The following is a 20,066-nucleotide window of genomic DNA, read 5'->3' on the forward strand; positions in this document are numbered from 1 at the left end:
TGTCAGTAGCCCTGGCTGAAACTCCATGCTGCAGGTTTAGGCAGTTTAAAAACTCAGCATTTTCCCCACCCCAAAACAAAACCTGGAAACAATAGCAACAGAAAACCTGTGTCTCTGGCCTAGACTCTGTGCTATTTTGAAGTAATGGATCTGATTAATGCAGAAATTGACCCTTATATCCAAGGAATGACCAGCTCTGTATAGGGAGAAGTAGGATTCGGTGGGCTTATTTTCATTATTCTGCTTGTTCCTTTTTACTTACCTCCATCGAGGCCCATCAGTCTTCATCTTGCATTGGTGCAAGTGCTGATGAAGTACGTTCCATCAGCTGCCAGTGTGACCACTCCACAACATAGATGCAGCTATTGCAATCACATAACACTCCGGAGTTCCTAGAGCCTCCGTTGCTCTTCCACAAGTCTTCCTGGTCCTCTAAGCAGATGTAATTTCTTGCCACTTACTGAAAGTTACCTAGCACATCATATAATTTGATTCAGCATTCAAAGTTTGTGTATAAGTAAAACTTCTATATTGCCAGCGTAGCTACAGGGTTGCTTACCAGCCATTTCACACATTCACAGTTTGTAGTATGCATCTCTCAAAGACAAGAGGCCTGAAGAGGGGGCACTCATAGGAAACTTTCTAGAAGAGATGAGACTTCGTGCAATACAGAACAGATGTGATTTTGCACGAACTGTTACAATCAGCATGGCAGCCGTTGATACCCACCTTGCCCTGCCTGCATTCATAAGACACAGATAAATGGCTTCACAAGAAACAACATATAGGACAATGCAACCTATAAATCTCTTGTCTTCTGAGTAGTCATCTCCCAAAAAGGTGGAAAGGCTGCCCAGTTCTTACACAGAACAGTGAGAGTCTTCCTTCCCATCACAGGATCCACATCAGAGCGATTGAAGGCTGGCTGAGCTAGGACAGTATCTTTGCTCAAAAGTACCCTCTGCCTAGAATGGTGAGGGTATAGAAGTGCTTTAAATAATCAGTATGAATTTTGCTTAGGGGAGGAATTCTTTTCGAATTCAAAGCCAGTACTGCTTTTCTCCTAGGGCCTTCTCTGTTGGCACCTTGAGCTTTTAACACCTTGCTTACAATGAGTACGGTAAACGTTATGGACCAATTTAGGTATTGGTAACTTCATTGACCAAGACAGCTTCTACAGAATTAAAGAGACAGAACAGTTTTCCTTTAGGTGCATATACACTAAAACTAGAAGTGGCTTCAGCTAGCACAGTGATTATTATGTTACTATTTTGTAAGCAGTAGGGATTTTTTTTTTATTTAGGTTAAATATTTTACTATTGGTGTCCTAATAGCTTTATTTCTTGCCAGCAGCATCAGATCTGAGCTGATCCTTAATGAACTGGAAAATTGCTAGCATTTTTAGTAAAACACCAGTGAATAATGGGTACGTGATCCAAAAATTGTGCTGATGAGTTTTTTCCCTCACTTAAAATGCCAACTCAGTATGTGTGTTAAGCAGAAAAGGTTGCATCAGCCTAGAAATAATGTACATAAAACCAGATCAAGCTACAGAAGACCTAAGAGCAGTCATTGTATTATCTGAATGATATGTTTGCTTTCCATCTTGCACATGATCAAAATACTGCTGCAGCAGACATCAGCAGAGTGTTTGCTGTTGCCACAACAAACTGAAGTGTTGTCAGGTAGGCTCTTGGTGTGACAGTAGCATGGAGCTTACTGAGCTCCAATGCCAGCTGAGCTAGTCTATCTGGAATTAATTTTTCCCCACTTTTTTTTTTTTTTTTAAGCTGTACTCCACTATGGTCGGTGTTTGACAGGTACTCTCCTGTTGAATGCAATCTATCTGGACACAGCCTTTCAGTTCAAAATCCCTCTTGTGAAGAATGTAGACATTCTCATCCATTTGTGGTGTGAGCATGAGCATGGTTTATTGTCCATACACCCATGGTGCCACTCAGGCAGTATCTCCACCCGTCACTGTGACACAACTTGGAGCTTCATTCCAAATCTCAGCTTTTCCTGATGTACACCTACACCCATTCTCAGGCCTTCTGCAGTTGTTAGCTACAAGTAGCTTTACACCAAGATTTGGTTTGATGTCTATGACTATAGGACTGTATAACACTCTCAGAAGCTCCCAGCCTGCCCAGTGTCAAATTCAGGTACAGATGATGTACTAGCACCAACCTGGGAGTCACATGACAAATTTATAACTGCATTTGGATCAGGTTGCATTCATCTACAAAATACATCGTTTTGGTTCACATGTAGTTTTCACTGGCCATACCAAGTTTCCCATAGGTTTCACTGAACCAAACTGTAGCCATATAAAAGGAATTTTCAACCAAAGTTCCTATGCAAATTATTTGATATTGCTCTATGCTCATTGTAGTGTTTAGGAAATCCTAACAACTATGCTATAAATGGATCTCGTGTAGCCTTTAAGATTAGCTATTTTTCTGAAAGATGTGTGTTGCTGGTTTTCAGGATACAGTGAATCCTTAGAGGTATGGAAATCAGACTTCAGCCCTAATAATGTTGCCTTCCCATCCAGAGACTATATCTGTGAACTCCTTGTTTATTTCCCTTTCTCATGTGCCACAGAAACAAGAGAATTTTTATATTGCATTCAACTGATCTGTCACACTTGCAGCTCATCACAGTTGCCTGTAGTGATTTTTCTCTTGCAATTCATGTACAACTACCCCAGTATATTCCAGAGGGGGCTGTTTTCCTCTGATGCATTCAGGGTTGTGTAAATGACATAGAGCAAATTGGTGTTCTGATCTGTTGTAGGAAATTGTCAGACAATCATGAAATTGTCATCATGTCATGTTGGTGCTCACTGTCTTGATCCCAGGGTCAACGATCATTCAGCAGAATTTGAGATGACTTGGGAAATTTTCTTCTAGTCCATAAGCAGGGAGGACCAGAGATGTTTACATTCTTTGTGGGAAGGTTCACCTTGGCTTATTATCTCTTGCTGGTTTGTTTCTCTGTCATGGCAGAGGTTTGGGAGCATGCCCTTATGGGACATACAGGTTTGGGACATTAAGAGCATGCTCCTGTGTGACTGTTTCTTTCTGTGGTGCAAGCACTCTAGTCTCTGGAGTTTTCCTAACCCAGGCGATTGCCACTTAAACTAAGAGGGTAACATTGTTACTATAATGGACTGCGATATACAGCCTGTCAGTTTGTATGATTTAATAGCCTGCCTGGGCTAAAAGCTCTGTGGAAGTTTAAAGCAGAGGTTTGATATGCTCAAGCCTGCTGGGGATGACTGCTCTTTATTTCCTGGCAGCACTTACATTATATCAATTCACGTTATCACATGCCCTACCTGAAAACGGGCATCGGTGTCCATTCACGACAAGAAAACATCAACAACTCAATTCAAAAAACTATTTGGAAAAAACACAAACTAATTGAGAGGATTAATATGGCACAGATCCACTAGGGTAGGAAAGGGCTGCACAAGTCCTCGGAGCAGTTTTATGGTGGTGTAACTTTATGATACAGAGGGAGGGAAAGGTGCAGGTGAGACCTAACAGCACTGCTATTGAATTGCAACTCAAGATGGAAATCCTAACCAACGAGAGAAGTGTTGTGCTACTTACTGGATGCCAAGACTTCTACACCTATCTGGGAAAGGTAGTAGTTTTTTGGTATATGACCACTCCTTACTCTCCAAGAGTTCCTTGTTTGCCTTCTGATGTAGAGCTGTCATCTCCAGAACTCCCTGAAGGGTGACAAAGCTGAAGAATCATGTTATTCTAGCAAAGGACCAGAATGATAGTTTGGCAAATACTGGGCTAGCCAAGGAAGTAGAAGCAATTTTGTAACCTCTGACAAGGCATTTTAGTTCCTGTACTCAGCTTCCTATTTATAAAATAGAAATAGAATCACTTCACCATTGCAAGGCTGCTTTGGGTATGAGTCTAGTAAAGGTTATAGGATTGAGGTCTCACAGTAATAGGGGCCACTTACAGTTTATGGATGTACTGTTTGGTAAAATTTTGGACATGCTGAAGGGTTGGAATTAGGTGATAAGTACATTTTTCTCTTCCCTTGCATCACAGACTCTCAACCTTGGATGTAGTGTATGACCTTAATATAGCCAGTTGTATGTTAGATTGGAAGATTACTTGGCACTTTCTGTTTAATTGCATATCTAAAACCATATTATTATTATGCAAGCTGTTGTCAGCATGCTCTTTTATTTGAATTTGACATAGTCTCAGAAATACTTTCTGCAGCTCCTTACTTTCAGTATTTATATATACTCTACAACATGCTGGTGCAAAGAAAGTCTTTGCTAAGACTGCATTTCAAATCTGACAAGTACTTTTACAATTTTGTGATCATTTTCTGAAGTTTAGAAAGTGCTTTGGACAATGATTTCTGTTCTATAGCTCCCAGTGCTTTATAGTCTGTGTCTTTTATGGCCAATTTCTGCCTATAAACATATTCATAAAACCTCTCACAACCAGAAACAATCATCTACTTTTTTAAAGCCCAAGTATAATCTACTGTTTTGAACTGTGCTACAGGAATGTTTGAAAAGGCATTATTCTACAGAGAATCAGTCTCCAACCAGTATGAGTTTGTGTAATTTAAGATCTTGATTTATTGTTTTGACAAGCTATGGTCTGTAGAAGACTGTTAGTTGAGATAACAATAGCTTTTACAAACTGCCATCCACCCATGGCCCCATGAAAATCTCAAGATTTTTTTCGATGAAAAATGCTGACACTAACACACCATTTATGAGTGAAGATATGCATATTCAATCATTTTCTCCTGCCTTTGGTCGATTTCATTGTAGAACTTCTGTACAACCAGTACATTTGCTTTGAAGGCCAGTTCAGAAGAGGTAACTCTACAGAGTGTAACCTGTCAGAATAAAAAAAAAAACAAACCATCAAGGATAAAAAGCTGCTGCTGGTATAATTTTTATAACCACACAAGAGTCACTCAAGGAATTAGTCGAGTCCTACGTACTAGCTGAATTGGGTAGATTCAGGCTCGATACACAACTTTTCACTTGAATGTTCCTAGTGGCTTGTGCCTCCCAAGACAAAAGGGAACTGATTTTGTTCATAATGCCTTGATGCTGCAGTGCCAAAATAGCTATGTTTTTTCTGTGTCTGTGGAAACTCATATTTCCAATTTTCTTTCACACTTGGAGCTTCATGGTTAGCATAAAAATGTAAACATCTTGAACGTACTGTTTCTAGAGCTGTGTTAGCCTGCTACTTCACACAAGTATTAACTTTAGAGTTTGACAGTCTATATGCCCATATGCTGGGGCAGATTCATAGAGTGGGTCACCAAAATTACTAGTAATTAGAAAACTAAGTCTTTTCTGGACATGAATTTAATATTTCTTTACATAAAAAAGACTGGGATGGTGGCCAAGATGAAGACAGAGATATGTTGCTTGATGCATACAGGTGAGCTATTTAACACTATCAACATGCTATTGATACACAGATGACTTGGCTTTCAGAATTTTAAATCATATCTGAACAATTTTCCATGAAGAAAAAGAGATAATTATTTCTATTTTTAATTGTATATTTTCAAGCTGTTTTCTCTAGAACTTTCCTGCAGAATTTGGTGACACCTATTGGTACTAAGAAACAGAAAACCAACACCCTTCTCTTACATTTTATAGTGTTTACCAGCATGAAGTTGGAAGCGATCTCTACATCCAGTTCCATTTCTGTTTGTTTGTTGTTGTGGTTTTTTAAAGAATGACCTGTTGCTGTCTAAAGCCTCAATCTAGTGCTACAGTTGCTTCCAACAGAAGAAAGAACAAAGACTAAAACAACTAATTTTTTTAGACCCCTCTATGCCAAATCACTTCCAAATCTGTACGTTGATGCAAGTTCCATACATGCTCGTTGGCTCAAGTTTACTAATACTCTTTAGGGTCTGCCAGATACTCCACATTATCACAATGCTTTTTTTCCTTTCCCCTCCAATGGCCATGTTTTTTTTTTTTCCAGAGGCAGCGATCAACTAAGCATGGCATAGAAGCATCTTCACCTGCCGATATATACCTTCTGATTTTTTGTTTATATAGAATAATTCTGACTGTCCAGCTATCTTGGTATAGGACCCCCTTAGCCCTGAGGTGAAGAGATTTTTCTGGCTTCCACTCTGAAAAAATTAAGCTGCCAGTGCAGTGTGTGCTGGAAGCATGAAAAGAAGGGGCTGGGAAGAAATTTGTATATAGCCAGTATTTTAGTACTATTCTTATAGTATCTAATTGGAAACTTTCTTGCCACAGATTTAGCCCCTTTATAGTTTGTCATGTACACTGGGAAAAGACCTTTTAAGCACTTGAGGGCTCATGTGAGATCAGTTCACTGTTCATTTTCAAGTAAATTATCTTATTTTTTCAGTCTCTCTTAATAAGTCATGTTTCCTAGATCTCTGATTATTATCTTTGCTCTCCTCTGAACTTTTTCCATACCGAGAGCAGATACTGCACTAGCCAAAGTCTTATCATTGCCTAGTAGAATAGGTGTGTGACTTTGCTTGTCTCAGAGGCTATGTTCCTGTTTATAGTTCCTTGATGTTGTTGATTCATGCCAGGCTTGTGCTGTGGTGTAACCTCCACATCATTTTCTGCAGAACTGGTGTCTAGCCAAGTGTTCATCATCCTCCTCTTGTAATTCAGATTTTACATGGCTGAAGGTAAGACATTTGTCTTCCTATCTGTTTGCAGTGCCATGTCCAAAAAGGTGATCTGTCTTCATTATCCCTAGATCAGTGTGATACATTGTAGCTGAACATTTTGAATTTTATCTTTTTTGCCTTTGTTTACCTCACTTCTCCAATTTGCTAGGATTTTTGAACTCTGATTAAACCTCCGATTTTTACATCCTCTTGCAATGTTATTTGAGCTGTATTTGAGGTTCATGCAAATGGCAAACACTTCTAAATCCCGATTGTGAGAATGTCTGTTTCATCCATGCCAGAAATCAGGATATGTGAAGTCTCTGGCTTTCCAACAATACATCCAGTGGTCCCTCTGTTTTCTCAGCCAAAAATGCAGCATGTACCACTTCTGTGGCCCTGGAAAATTTGTCAGATTTGGAAGCCTTGCTTCCTGCCGAGCAAACCTTTATAAAAAGGTACACAAGACTTCCTCCACATGCTCTAGAAGGCATCAGATTTACAGCACAATGGCAGCTGGCTCTTCAGGTCGCTTTCCAGACCTGAGACCAAGATCTAGGACCTCATGGGCACATGCTCCAAGATGATACAGTTATGCACAAAGCCCTATTTAAAGCTCCATGGAGTAGGGTTGCTGGATTGCACCACGCAGGTTTTTAATGCAACACTGAACAGAATCAGATGCAGGACAATGTTTGCAGATACTGTCTCAAGACAATTTCCATTTTGATGTTGGGTTATAGGTGATTGCTTCTTAGTAATGGCTATCAGCAGTTTTTGCATCTCTCTGACAGTCATTATATCTCTTCCATATTTCTGTAGTTGTTAATCCTGACAGTTATCTGTGAATCAGATCTTTTATCTGAGACTTGAGTGAGAAAAAGACAGTTAATACAAATTTTGTTTAAAATATTAGGAGAGTTCAGTATAGGTATTGATGTGATGAGGACCTTAGAAATAAGACATGCAGGATCACTTTCTGAATTATCCCCAGGCACGCTGGCGTCTGTTTTCCTTTCATCTAAGTAACCAAAATATCATTATTCTAGCTGGAAGACAAGTTTTGTCAAGAGGCGAAGGCAAATGTCTCCAGCAACCTGTGAGGTGAAAATTATGATAAACACTCCAAATTTTGCTGTGTTAGTTTATTTATAAAATGCTATGCATATCTTTTGAGAGACCAGGAACAAATGAGGCTCAACACAGTTGACATGTTGTTCCATAAACTGCCAAGACAGTATCCTTTATTAGGGAACAAGATTCATATATCAGCTTTGCTCATTTCTGAAAATACCTATCTTCTTTGGGGGAAAACAGGATGTAACTATCTTTTCAAGTGAATTATTTGGAAAATCTACCCCTCTGATATTTTCTGTTGTTCAGTTGGTGTGTCAGTGTTATTTTCAGTGCTGGAGAGGAGCTGTAGGCATTAAATTACACAAGTCCATTTGCCCCCTACAGAGAAAGAGGTGCCTGCAAGGAGAGAGGAGACCCTGCTCCCACCGCTCTCCTGGTCCTCCCGCAGAAAGTTTAGCTGATTCTGCAGAACCTCCCTGGCTTTTTTGTGCTGAGGCAAATAACCACTCTGTTTTTCCATGAGTACAAATGACCCGCGGACATGCAGTGAATTAGGAGTGGAAGAGATGGTGATAAGCCAGGAGCACAGGTGGAGAACAGTAACGTTATTTTTCCCTTTGAAAGCATTGCAAACATGCAAAGGACCTCCCAGAGTACCCGAGGAAAAGGTGAACAGCGGGGAAGAAAGTCGTTTGGAGCAGTATTTTCAGACCGCTGCCTGGGGACCTCAGGGTAGTGCTTTCGAAGAGACTCCTAGAAGGCACTGAGGGAGAGCAAACTTCCCAAGTTCTGGGCCCACAGGAAATGTTTCAAGTCCCCAGCTTGCTGCTTTGCAGTAGGTTTTAATGCCTAGCCCATTTTGTAGTGATTCTTTTTGACAGAATGACAGTTTAAACAGCAAAACTCTTCAAAGCACAATCTTTGTTTGTTCCTGACTTGTTCAAACAGCATTCAGGGAAGAAGAATAGTCCTTTGTTAGTTGTGGTTAGAATATAAATAATTAGTTGATATAGCTAAATCATATGAACCCTGTTATTTCAGGGGTGTTCTCATTTGACCTTAAATCAAGCAGCATAACCAAGACAAAAAAATTACTCTAAATGTCCAACTATATTGCCTTAATTTTTACACTTTATCTTATACTACTGCAATTGTTTGCATTTCCATTTCTGCTAAATAGGGTATTATTATTATTCTATAGCAGAGTGATGTTAAGAGATACGATTGCGTTTTTGTGAATCGCAAGATGTTATTGCTATTGCAACCAATTTCCAGTATGAGTTCCTATAATGATAATGTAATAGATTCATAAATTTTTAATCCCAAAACAGAGTATTGTGACTGTCTCAATGGAAGTGGCAATACTTGAAGAACATTCATATATCTACTGGAAGGTAATAACATGCTTATAATTTCTGTAGGCATGAAAGGACTCAAAACTTGCCAAAATGTGGGTATTGGGATAACTGAGATAACTAACTACACATTTTTTTATACTGCCTTTTTTTTTTTTATGTGGTATAACAGAATACAGATCAAGTTTTTTCAAAATACTTGACAACACGTGGTCAGGTATTAGAAAATACATCTTTTGATCTTTAACTTTTTGCCTTTTTACTTTCATTAATAGTTTGTTGAATATGAAAGTTTCCTAAGCTCCACGGGCACAGTTGACCATAGGTGGTAAGAATGTCTGTGGCAAGGAAGGCTGATAGATGGGCCTTAACTGCAGACAGATTTCATCTGTCTCATCTAATGCTTATTAAGAAATCTAACCTCTGTTAAATTGTATTATACAAACCTTCAATTGTATCAAGGACTGCCAAATAGCTGTTTTCTGCAGTAATGACTGGACTTACATCTCCACCTACTGGCTGATGGGGCAAAGTCCCATTCAAATGTTAATTTAAATGAAATCCAAGTAGTGTTTTGCCTGTAAAAGCTTTTCTTATATTAAAATAATTTACAGCCACGATTTTCAGGGGAAGTTTGTTCAAAGTTCTTTGGCCACTTATATAATGATGCCGCTGACTTCAAACTCGCTGACCTATGCATATTAGCCTAGGTCTTAATATAGAAAATATGACAAGATTTTTAAATCAGAATTTAAAAAGTATTTAAACCCACCTACAGATCCTTTCGGTGGGAATGCAGGAGCACATCCAAGAGCAAGTACACAGTAGACCTGCAGGAAGTTATTCCTATGTAACTCAATAAAGCTTAATAGCATAACAAAAATGATGTCACTAGGGAAATTATTTTTTAAAAAAGAAACAGGAAAATCTGTCGTAGCAAAGAACTCATACAGCTGACCTGTAGGGTGATTATCAGTGTTGGCATCCAGCAGAAAAAAAGGGGGGAAAAAAAAAACCAAACAAAAAAATCCCAATTGTAGTTTGGAGGTTAGCAAAGAGGAGAGGCTGAAATTTAGTAACAAAAAGTTCAAAGTCAAAGTGAACTGATAATGAGAATTTCTTTCAGAATAGATTTCATCCATTGGTTACAGTAGACGTAGAGAAATGCTGTTTGTAAAAGCTGATGATCATAGACAATGGTGACTTTCCAGTGTGCTAACAGCTGTGAAAAGGGCAAATGCAATCTTGGAACTTATTTTGCTGTAGCCCTTGGCCCTTCATGGTTACAAAATATTTCAGAATCTTAGCTGCCCCCTACTCCTTTTCCTCACAAGTCAGGATATCATGTCCTCTCAGCCTCAGGTGGAATCTCGTGCTTCTATTGTCTTTCAGACACTACAACTTCTTCCTCATATTCCCAGGGAGAGGGGAGAACACAGAATAAATAGACACAAAATTACAGCATGAGGTGTTCTTTTATACCTTAATTTTCTCCAATGATTTTGCTTTCTTGTTCTTTATGATGGGGCATTCACCTGTGAGAGCTGATGTCACGTCCTCTCTACCTGCACCTTAAAATCTTTGACTGGTATTTCTACTTAATTTCTGCTTAATTAGCAAGTTTCTGGCTTCTGAAAGCTTCCTACTAAAGATACATTGGTAAAATCTTAACTGTTGTGAGGATATTAAGTACAGAGTCTCCTTAGTAGTCATATAAAGAATAAATACAGTACAGCGTGTGGTGAAACTAGAAGTCTGACGCCTGGGCTGAGCAATAGTAACTCTCCCACACACACACTGTTAGTTTTACAAAGACTTAGTTTAGATCAGATACCCCATCAGGTGCAGCTACAGAAAAGTCATATGAGCCACTTGGAATTAAGCATCTTTTTCTACAGAAGTTCATGTTAAACAGTGCTAGAATTCAGATGATAAATAAAATAGGTTTCTTCTAAATTTTTTTTTGCCCTGAGCAATTTCTTCGAATAGTTACAGAAATAACACAAAATAGGAGCATGCCCTGAATGGAAAAACAGCTATTACCCAGCTGGGAAAGAAATTTTCCAGAAATGTGGAAGATAACTGAAAGACACTTGAAAGGCACTTTGCTCTGTATCTGTAAACAATAGGCACCAGCAGAAATATTAATTATGTAGTGAGACAATAGCTGTAGTTCTCAAGATAGCTGATTTTTGAATGGTTTCATTTGACTCAGCTAGCAAAAGTTAATTATGAAACTTTATTAAATTAATTTGTAAATTTCTGCATGTTGTGACATTCTGGACGTAATCGAGAATCCAAAATACCCCGAGAGCAGAATTGAAACAGAAAGTTGTGGAGTTCAACCCATAAAGCCACGACACCAGCAGGACTAGAGGGCTTCCTGCAACTTGACAGCAGCAGAGATGATGCCTCAGATCTCTGAAAATGCTGGTCTTTCTGGAAATGCATTGAACACACCCAAGCAGCCAGGTTGTTTAAAAATACTTGTTCTGTCAGATAACTCCTGGTCTGTTGCTAACGAGAAATCACATCCTGTTTCAGTCTTCACTTCAGTGGCCTCCTTTAGCCTCTTCTCTTAAAATACTGGATCCGTAATTCCTCTCATAGTGCTGGCACAGCTCTAAGTTTAGTTTCATTTCTCCTTTTTTGAAAATAGCAGGCCAGATTTGTATGCAGCATCATACTGCATGCAATCCTCAGCAGTGCTATTGATTTATATCTGCTGGAAGGATCTCTACTAATAGATCTTAAAGTTATGTTTGCCCTTTCCAAAGCTTATCTGATACTTGTTTCATCCATTCCTGAACTATCTGACCTTGCGTATCTCAGATACTTAGAACAGCTATTCTTGCAACAGTTCAAATGATCCAGTCTTGGTTCTGATGAGGTAATGGGCACAAGATGTATGGGAGAGCAGCAACATGAGATGTATTTGAAAGATTGCCTGCGAACTTTGGTGTTGCTTTTCCAATACTTGAGTCCATTTTCGTTCAATAAGTGTTGATGTTTCTTCACTTCCATTTCTAATGAAGCCTGAAATTAACGGTGCTTTTTTGTTTACTTTCTTATTTGCAGCAACATCATTGATAGTAATGGCATGATACTGGGAATGGTTCTCGTAAAGTTGGAGGCAGAAGTGAAAAGTATTTTGGATAGGTCCTGTATGTTGGGAGGAGGAGCGTTACAAGTTATTTGATCCTTCCTGATATAAATAATATTTATTATCTCTACATTTCAACTACTACTTGTTTAGGGACGAAACAATCCATGTGAATCTAAGTTAAAATACATTTTTAAGGGAAGAATTATCACAGTTAATTATTCTGAAACTTCTGAAAAGCATAAATGAGCATACATGACCGGTGAGCAAGATTTTAGTAAGTAAATTTTGCCAGCTGGAAGCGTGACAGGGATGACTAGCATTTTGATATTCAAAATAGTCCTTGAGACTTCTGATGTCTTGTATATTTGCTATCTGTTTAAATAAATTTGGTGTTAGCCATAAGGTCAGAGTCTGTTAATATTTACTTTGGAGAATTCTGCCTTTCTGAGCCTTTTATGGGTCTGTCTCTGGTTTTTGTCCCTGTAAGAGTAATGTTAACAGTATACACATCCTTCCAGAGATATGATAGTAATGGAAAAAGTAAACTTTGGTGTCCTTAATTCATTTTTCAAAGTTAGGTATTTCAGTCTGAAGAATGTGCTGCTTTGGAGATTGTCTTGTTGGGACTCAAAAAATCTGTAGATGATGACAGTAGCTGGAGCAGTAGTAGCTCATCACAGTGCCAGAGGCAGGGCTGGTAACTGATGTGCTGTCAGATTTGTTAGCTAAAACAGACCCCTGGGGATTTTCATGACAGCTTTCCTTTCTGCACATTTGATATTCCGTATTTCTGAATTATTCAGCATTGCTGCTGCTAAGTCAGATAGTGTCTCTGGAGCATAATTAGCTAAGCAATGGTTAAAAACAGGAAAAAAGAAATGTCCCAATTATATATTCATTGCTTTGTGAATACTTGAATAGCAGTTTAAAATACCAACTATAGTTCACAGGAACCTGCAAGGCAGGGCTGGGAAACTCTGGAAAAGATATCCTGGTCTCAGTCAAGTTAATAAAAAAAACTCCTATTGTATAAAACAGCAAAAGTTAAACCACTCAAGATATCTAAAAACAAATACATCTAAACTAATGCTGAAATGTGATCTATCCTACATCCACCTCACTGTTAAGAGAAATGGAAGGACAGTCCCTTTCTCCATGTGTTAAATGCTTCGGTTGTTCTTTTTCCATGCCTCACCCTTATTGGAAATTGAAATTAATTTAGTTCTCACCAAGATAACAATGAGACTACTTAGCTAGTGTTTGATCTACTGCTTTTATTGCTGGAGCTATGTTTTGCTAAAAAAAAGGAGTGACATTTCAGGATTGGGAGCTTGGTAAGGTTTTGATTAGGTACCTAGGTGCTTTAGTATTTGTCTCATGGTAAGTCAGAGTATTCCCAGTTGGTTTCCTTTCAATATGAATAGGCTGGTTTAGCTTAAAAAGCATTGTTCTTCTTGGCAACCATCATGCATCTCTAATCTATGGCAAAATGTACTATCAGGTATGCAGAATACATAACCTCTGTCTTTGCCATGACTGATGTATATGGGAGAAATAGGCTTTGCTGCTGGTCCCTTGGTCAGTGCCAAGTGAACCCACTTTGATTTTTCCTTTGGAACACAGATATTTGTGTCAGATGGCCACTGGCTAAAATGAACCCTTGACAGTCTCTGAAAGACAATGGACACATTTCTTCTTGGGATTGAAACAAATTTTTAAGAAATGAAATGAGAAATTTATTTTATTAATTCCATGAGCACTTAATGAAAAGAAATTACTTTTTGTTTCTTTGACCTTTCACTAGGAGCTTTTAAAGATGTTTCTTAAAAGCTTTTGTTTCTATCACAAGCTTTAGTGAATGTGTTATCAAAGCATCCCACTGAAGTAGAAAGATATTCATATTGAATTTAATAGATGAAGTACAGAACAAGTGACTTACTGGAGAGGCATGTGGCGAAGCTAGGAACAGAGCAAAATTCAGTGTAATTATCACAAATATCTCCTCCATGTCTTGACAAAATAATTAGACATTCTGGATTTGGATCATTTTGATATTTTGAATCATTATTACACCTGAAGTCTTGAGGAAGGAAATAGCACTTTCCCACTGGAATACGGGACTTAAAGGGCTGTGCTCCTTCTTATTGATGGATGTCACTGGTAGTGCAGAGGCTTTTTGTAGCTATCAGCATTTGAATTTGTGAAGAATTTGTCAGCCATCTAATTGTCTATAAACTGTCTCATACTGAACTCAATACGCAATGATGCTGAAGTGTTGAAGTCAAACGGAAGTGTCCACAGAGGACTGCTGAGGCCAAATTTTGCTGCCACATCTTAGGCCTTCTTCCCCCATTTTCTCCAGCTGTTAACTTTCTTTATAATTTAACTAATTTAAATTAACTAGTTAATTCATTTTTTGGCAGAAATTGAAAAAAAAAAATCAAGCATTTCCTAAAATATTTTTGGACATTTAGCTGTCACGTGTATACATTTAAGGAAATAACACAAAAATAAAGTCCACCTATATTTAATGTCAGCTACAACCCCTTTCAGTTTGTCTTCAGTTGTTGCATACATAGCTTTATTATCTCAAAACGGATGGAAATGATATTTCAGCTTTCTGTGTACAGGCCTTATTGGAAAGCAAATGGGCAGCCGTATATTTACACTGAAGCAAGGAGAGACAGCAGTATCGTACCAGGTGACTCAGTTGACTGGTCACAACCAGTACAGCTCAGAATATGGAGCTTTTGATCCATGAAGATAAATTTCAAAATATTATTAATGGAGTAATTTTGAATGACAAAGACACTCGGAGAAAAATGTGCACAAGTATTTTATAGGCCTAAAAAGAAGCTGATTTCAACAAGGAAAATGTTCTGATTTTGAGATTTCTGAATGCAAATGTCAATATTAAGGAAAAAAAAAAGAGAGAAAAATCAAAAATGCTGGTATAAAACCAAATGTTTTGTTAGAATTGTTATGTTTTATCATTATCAGAAGTGAGCTTGATTACTGAGTAGAACATCCTGGAGGACAGGCTTAAAGCCAAATTAGCCATCTGTCCATATTAGTTACCTACAGGAGTGATGTCAGAGTTGGCTCCAGGGACACTCCAGCTGGTGTTCTCCGAGGGAAATACTGGATGTCATCAGTCTGAGTGCACCTTGCAGACGCACTTTCCTGCCCTGAAGGCAGGGTCAACACACTCTGATAATAACAACAACAAGCAGAAGAGGTGAGCCAGGGAAAAGTTGTTTGAGGCAGAGGTTGTGCTGGCTGTGGCTTCCCAGGTTCTTCCAAAACTGGAGTGATTCTGCTGTTCTGATTTCAAGCACCCAGAAACCTGCAGATCTGGGGCATTATTGCTGGTGCAAATGATACTGCTGGGTGCAGCATGACTGGAAAGGGTGGACATACCGTTCTGGGTCTCAGAAGCAGCCTAAAATTCAGAATGCTCCCAGCAGTGCTCTATCAAGAACAGCAGGTGCAGGGATTTCCCCAGTGATTTGCAAATCTGATCTAGAGAGTGAGGAGGAGGAGGAGGATTTGTGTGGTACACAAGATTATGTATACTTGCTATGAAATTTTGGGACAGGCGAGAGTCAGGTTTATTGAATGGCTCTGGATGAGGGAAGAAGGGAAAAGAAAAGGATGATCGTAGATATTATAGAATACTTAATCTGCGTTTGGAGGCTATTATAAACGACCTAATCAGAAAGAAGTGAATAAGGCTGTCTTTGAGCATGGATCAAACATTAGAAAAAAATACTAAATAATCCACTTGCAGTTATCTAAAAGATAATAAAATTATTAATACAGGCTTGTCAAGAACTGACCCTGTCATAGAACTTCAATTTCCTTCTTTGACAGAGGATATGGTGCCATGAGACACAGGGAGAACACGACCAGCTCCCTGCCACCAGGTTGGAGAGAAGATGATCCTGCTGTGGGGCAGTCTGTCACACTGCTGACTTAGTGTTGCCTCCTGTGCTTTACAGTACCCACCTCCAGGAGCCATGTAAACTTGGTGAAATGGCAAAAAAAACCCCACACTCAGGAAAAAATAATTAGTTTTCTAGCATTTGATTGAATTAAGCAGTTTGAGGAGGACAAAGCTATTCCGTGGGGAGGAGACCACACACCTGCAAGCTACAGCAGGGAGGATTAGAGGAGTGAGTGGGGAGTGACTTCTCTCCCTTCGGTAGCAGCAAGATATTAGATGTGTTAAGCAATATTAGGAACTCGGCTGCTTAGAAGAATAGGGAGGCAGTAAATGCCATCTTCCTTCCAAGGCTTTTGGTGCTGCCAATGTTGCTTTCTCATAAAGCTGACAGAGTGTGGATACATCTTTTATTTTCATCAGATAACTACACAACAGGTTGAGAAGAAATTGCTGTCAAAGAGTAGCTGCGAATGGTTTGATGTTAAACTGTGAGACTGTGTCAAATACTGATGCAGGTCCCTGAAGCAAATGTTGCTGCAGAACCCCACATCCTAGTTCTGTTCAGTGTCTTCATTAATTATCTGAACAATAAATAGGTAGTAAATTTTTAAAAACCAAGCAAGCTGGCATTGGCAGGGGCTTACAAGTCATTGCGAAGACAGGGTCGGAATGCAAGTTGGTCCTGGCAAATTGAAGAAATAATTAGAAGAAAATAACATGATATTTGGCACTGAAAAACATCGAGTGCCACAGCTGAGGAAAAATTTAAAGCATAAATGCAAATAGCTATTTAGTCAGCACTGTGGCGAGAAAGGATGAGTGTGTTATATTATTATATTATTATATATGATATTATTACTTATAAGTAAACAGCAACATTCAATTTTCATTGTGCAATGTGTTAACATCCATAAGAAGTTGCAGGTAACTGTTCGAGTCTGCATACTTGTGAAGTTGCAGGTGCATTGCTGTGTCCAGATTTGATCACCATACCTGGGAACCATGCAACAGTAGTTTGGAGACTCCAGCTGAACTTCAGTTGTTCCATCTAGAACAGAGGACTGAGAGGGAGAACATCGTATCTGTCTTCTGACATGAAAAAGGTCATTAAAAAGGAGATAGTGATTAGTTGTTCCCATGGAGACTTGGGGAGGTTTTCAAACAGTTGTAGCATTGCCCCCCCTTTATTTACTGAAGTTTGCATCAGGCAAAGGCAGTGTGTGAAGTGATCAAGAAGACAATCAGCTTCATCAGCCTTTAATATTTTAAGGAGTGCTATATAAAACTCCAGTGGCGATGGTTTACTTGTGCACAGCTATTTGTTTTGCTATGAAAACTGCATTTCCATGGACAAAGAACAGTGCTTAGTGATTTGTTGAATTCTTCAGCTCAATCAAGGGACTTAATTTAGTAACTGAAATGTAGGGAGGAGCATTCCTCATTCACTGAAGTACTTCATTTATGTGTTTGTTTCCTAAGAGGGAAATATAGCATAGTAATTAAACCTTTTGTAATAAAGTCAGTCTGCAAGGCTTACAATAAGAGGAAATGTTTGACTCTAAAAAGTTTTATTTTAAAGATTAAGATTATATAGTACTGAAAAGTAATTCAAGCAAAAATTCAAACAATATATTCAAAGTTAACATTAGGGATGTGTGCGAAATCATATTTCAAAGGATTTTTTTTAAATGTAGCTTCTGCATAGTAGCCCTGAATACATTTTATTTGGTATTATAGGTCAGTATTTGAATTCTTAAAATTAAAAATAATGTTTCTTAAAATAAGGTGTTTTCAGCAGCTAACTAGGCAGGCATGAATGCAGGATGTATAACTGCACTGAGGCTGTAGGAGACAGGCCCAGCTAGAGCAGTTTAGTGGTTGAAGAGAGCCCTCCTCATGTATCAATTCCTAAACAAACACCTTTTTGCAAGAATTGATATTTCAAAGGATTATTTACATCAGCAGACAAGCCATGCACTTCCTGAAAATGGATTATTTTTATGTTTTGCTACTTACTGCAGTAGATTGCGTGCTGACTTCTTATTAGAAAATACATTTAAAAGATCTTACATTAATCTCCACCTAGAGTACAAATTAGCTGTGCTTCTTCGATAAAACTCAGTAGCTGGAAAACTAAACTCAAAATCTTTCATGCAAGAAGAAAAATGTTCTTGACTATATTCCTTTCTCTGAAACAGGAGCTTTTTATTACTTACACTATTTGTCAAGAATATGATACATATTTCTTGCTGAATACTTGGCTGTTGGCTTTTGTCTTGATAATGAAATACATACACACGTGCTCTGAATGTATCTTGACAGTGGAGTGAACTTCATTATTCCAAAGAGATGTGAAGATCTATTGTAGGAATATTGGCTCGGTTGCGTAGTGTTCATCATGTGGACACCATTGCTCATGGCAATAGGAGTTTGTGGAGGCTGATATTATTCATTTGGAGTTTTGCCTGGCACCCATCTTTATTATTAGTGCACAGCAAATAATGTGTTGATCTTGAAGAACTACCAGGAATGCATACATGGATCTTTTGCTGGCATCTACTGTGTACTTTCAGAGTTCCTCAAGTTAGCAAAGCAAAAATAGGAAGACTTTTTTCACTGTTTCTTAATTTTCTTTAGTCATTTCTTCAGATGGCACCTGTACAGTCAGTAATGAGAGTCTGTCCCCTACAGCAGTCATATTTAAAAACTGAACCCCAAACAGACGGTGCATGTCTTGCTTCATTGCTCTCTGATTTAATAAATCCCGTAGGAAGTGAAATCAAGTCTCAAGGTGAATCCCTCCCCTGTGATGCAGGGAGAGGAAGGTTGTTTTGTATGTTGCTTCTACATGGGGAGTCGGAGTATGCTGAGTTTTCTCCTTGGGAAATGCAGGTGTATGAACCACTCCCAGATTAACGGGAAGGTATCTAAAGGGTATTGGTACAGACAGGGTGATGTATGGAGGAAGAAAACTGCTAATGCAGAGCATGCTGTGTCAGATTTGCTTGAGGCTGCTGTCCCTGCTCTGAAAAGAGAAGCAACAAAGACAAAATGCTGACCTCTGTGAAGCTCATTCTTCTTCTAAGAAAATGTACTCAGTCTTTCTTTCTTGCTATTACTCTTTGTCAAGAAATCGTATCTTCCAGCTACAGCAGGTTTTGGCCTCCAGGAATAGTTGCATCTGCAAATGATTGAAAGATGTTGTCAGGAATCCACTTCACCTGACCCCAAAAGACAGCTTAGTTGTGACTGAATTGCTTTTCTGCCTCCACTGAGATTAAGCCTCATCACTAAACAGCAGACTCAGTTATGAATGGATTTCTTTTAGCAATACTTGGAAGCAGATTTTTTCCCTTTGGCTTGTTTGCTTTCCCACTCGTTCCTAATATTAGTTGTTAATGGAATAGCATCTTCTGTAATTACAGCGGAGACATAGTTCTGCTGTTAAAGTATAGTTATGAGGGGAAAATATTTGCAGTGTTCTGTTCCATTTTATCTTTATTTATGAGCATAGCATTTAGAAGAATAGCATCCTGTGTATAGCTTCAGAAGGAAAGCTATAAAAGTGATTCTGTCAATGCTAATAATCTCAGTTTTTGACCTGCAATTCTGTGTTTTATAATGTACTTATTTGTGTTTTGCAATTTGTATTTAATCGCGTGTCTGAGGAGGCTCGTGCATAACATTCTTCCTTTAAATCTTTCATTAGTTTTATTTTCTTGCCAGCAGAATATGGCTGAATGCTACAGCAGCTGCTTTGCAACTATAACTCTCCTCTCTTATTACTGGTAATGACAGCCAACAATTTACTGTGTGTATTAAGTTTGGTTATGTGTTGTTGTATAACTGAAGTTTTCAGGAAAATATTTTCACAAACGTAGGACAACAAATG

General features: G+C 38.5%; 1 protein-coding gene across 1 annotated transcript in view; it reads left to right on the forward strand.

Annotated features, from left to right (window-relative positions):
- GALNTL6 (polypeptide N-acetylgalactosaminyltransferase like 6) overlaps window positions 1-20,066 on the forward strand; it is a 513,294-nt gene that overhangs the window by 422,813 nt on the left and 70,415 nt on the right. The gene's annotated exons all lie outside the window — the stretch shown is intronic.

This window comes from Haliaeetus albicilla, chromosome 1, assembly GCF_947461875.1.
Source record: "Haliaeetus albicilla chromosome 1, bHalAlb1.1, whole genome shotgun sequence".
In the NCBI taxonomy this organism is placed as follows: domain Eukaryota; kingdom Metazoa; phylum Chordata; class Aves; order Accipitriformes; family Accipitridae; genus Haliaeetus; species Haliaeetus albicilla.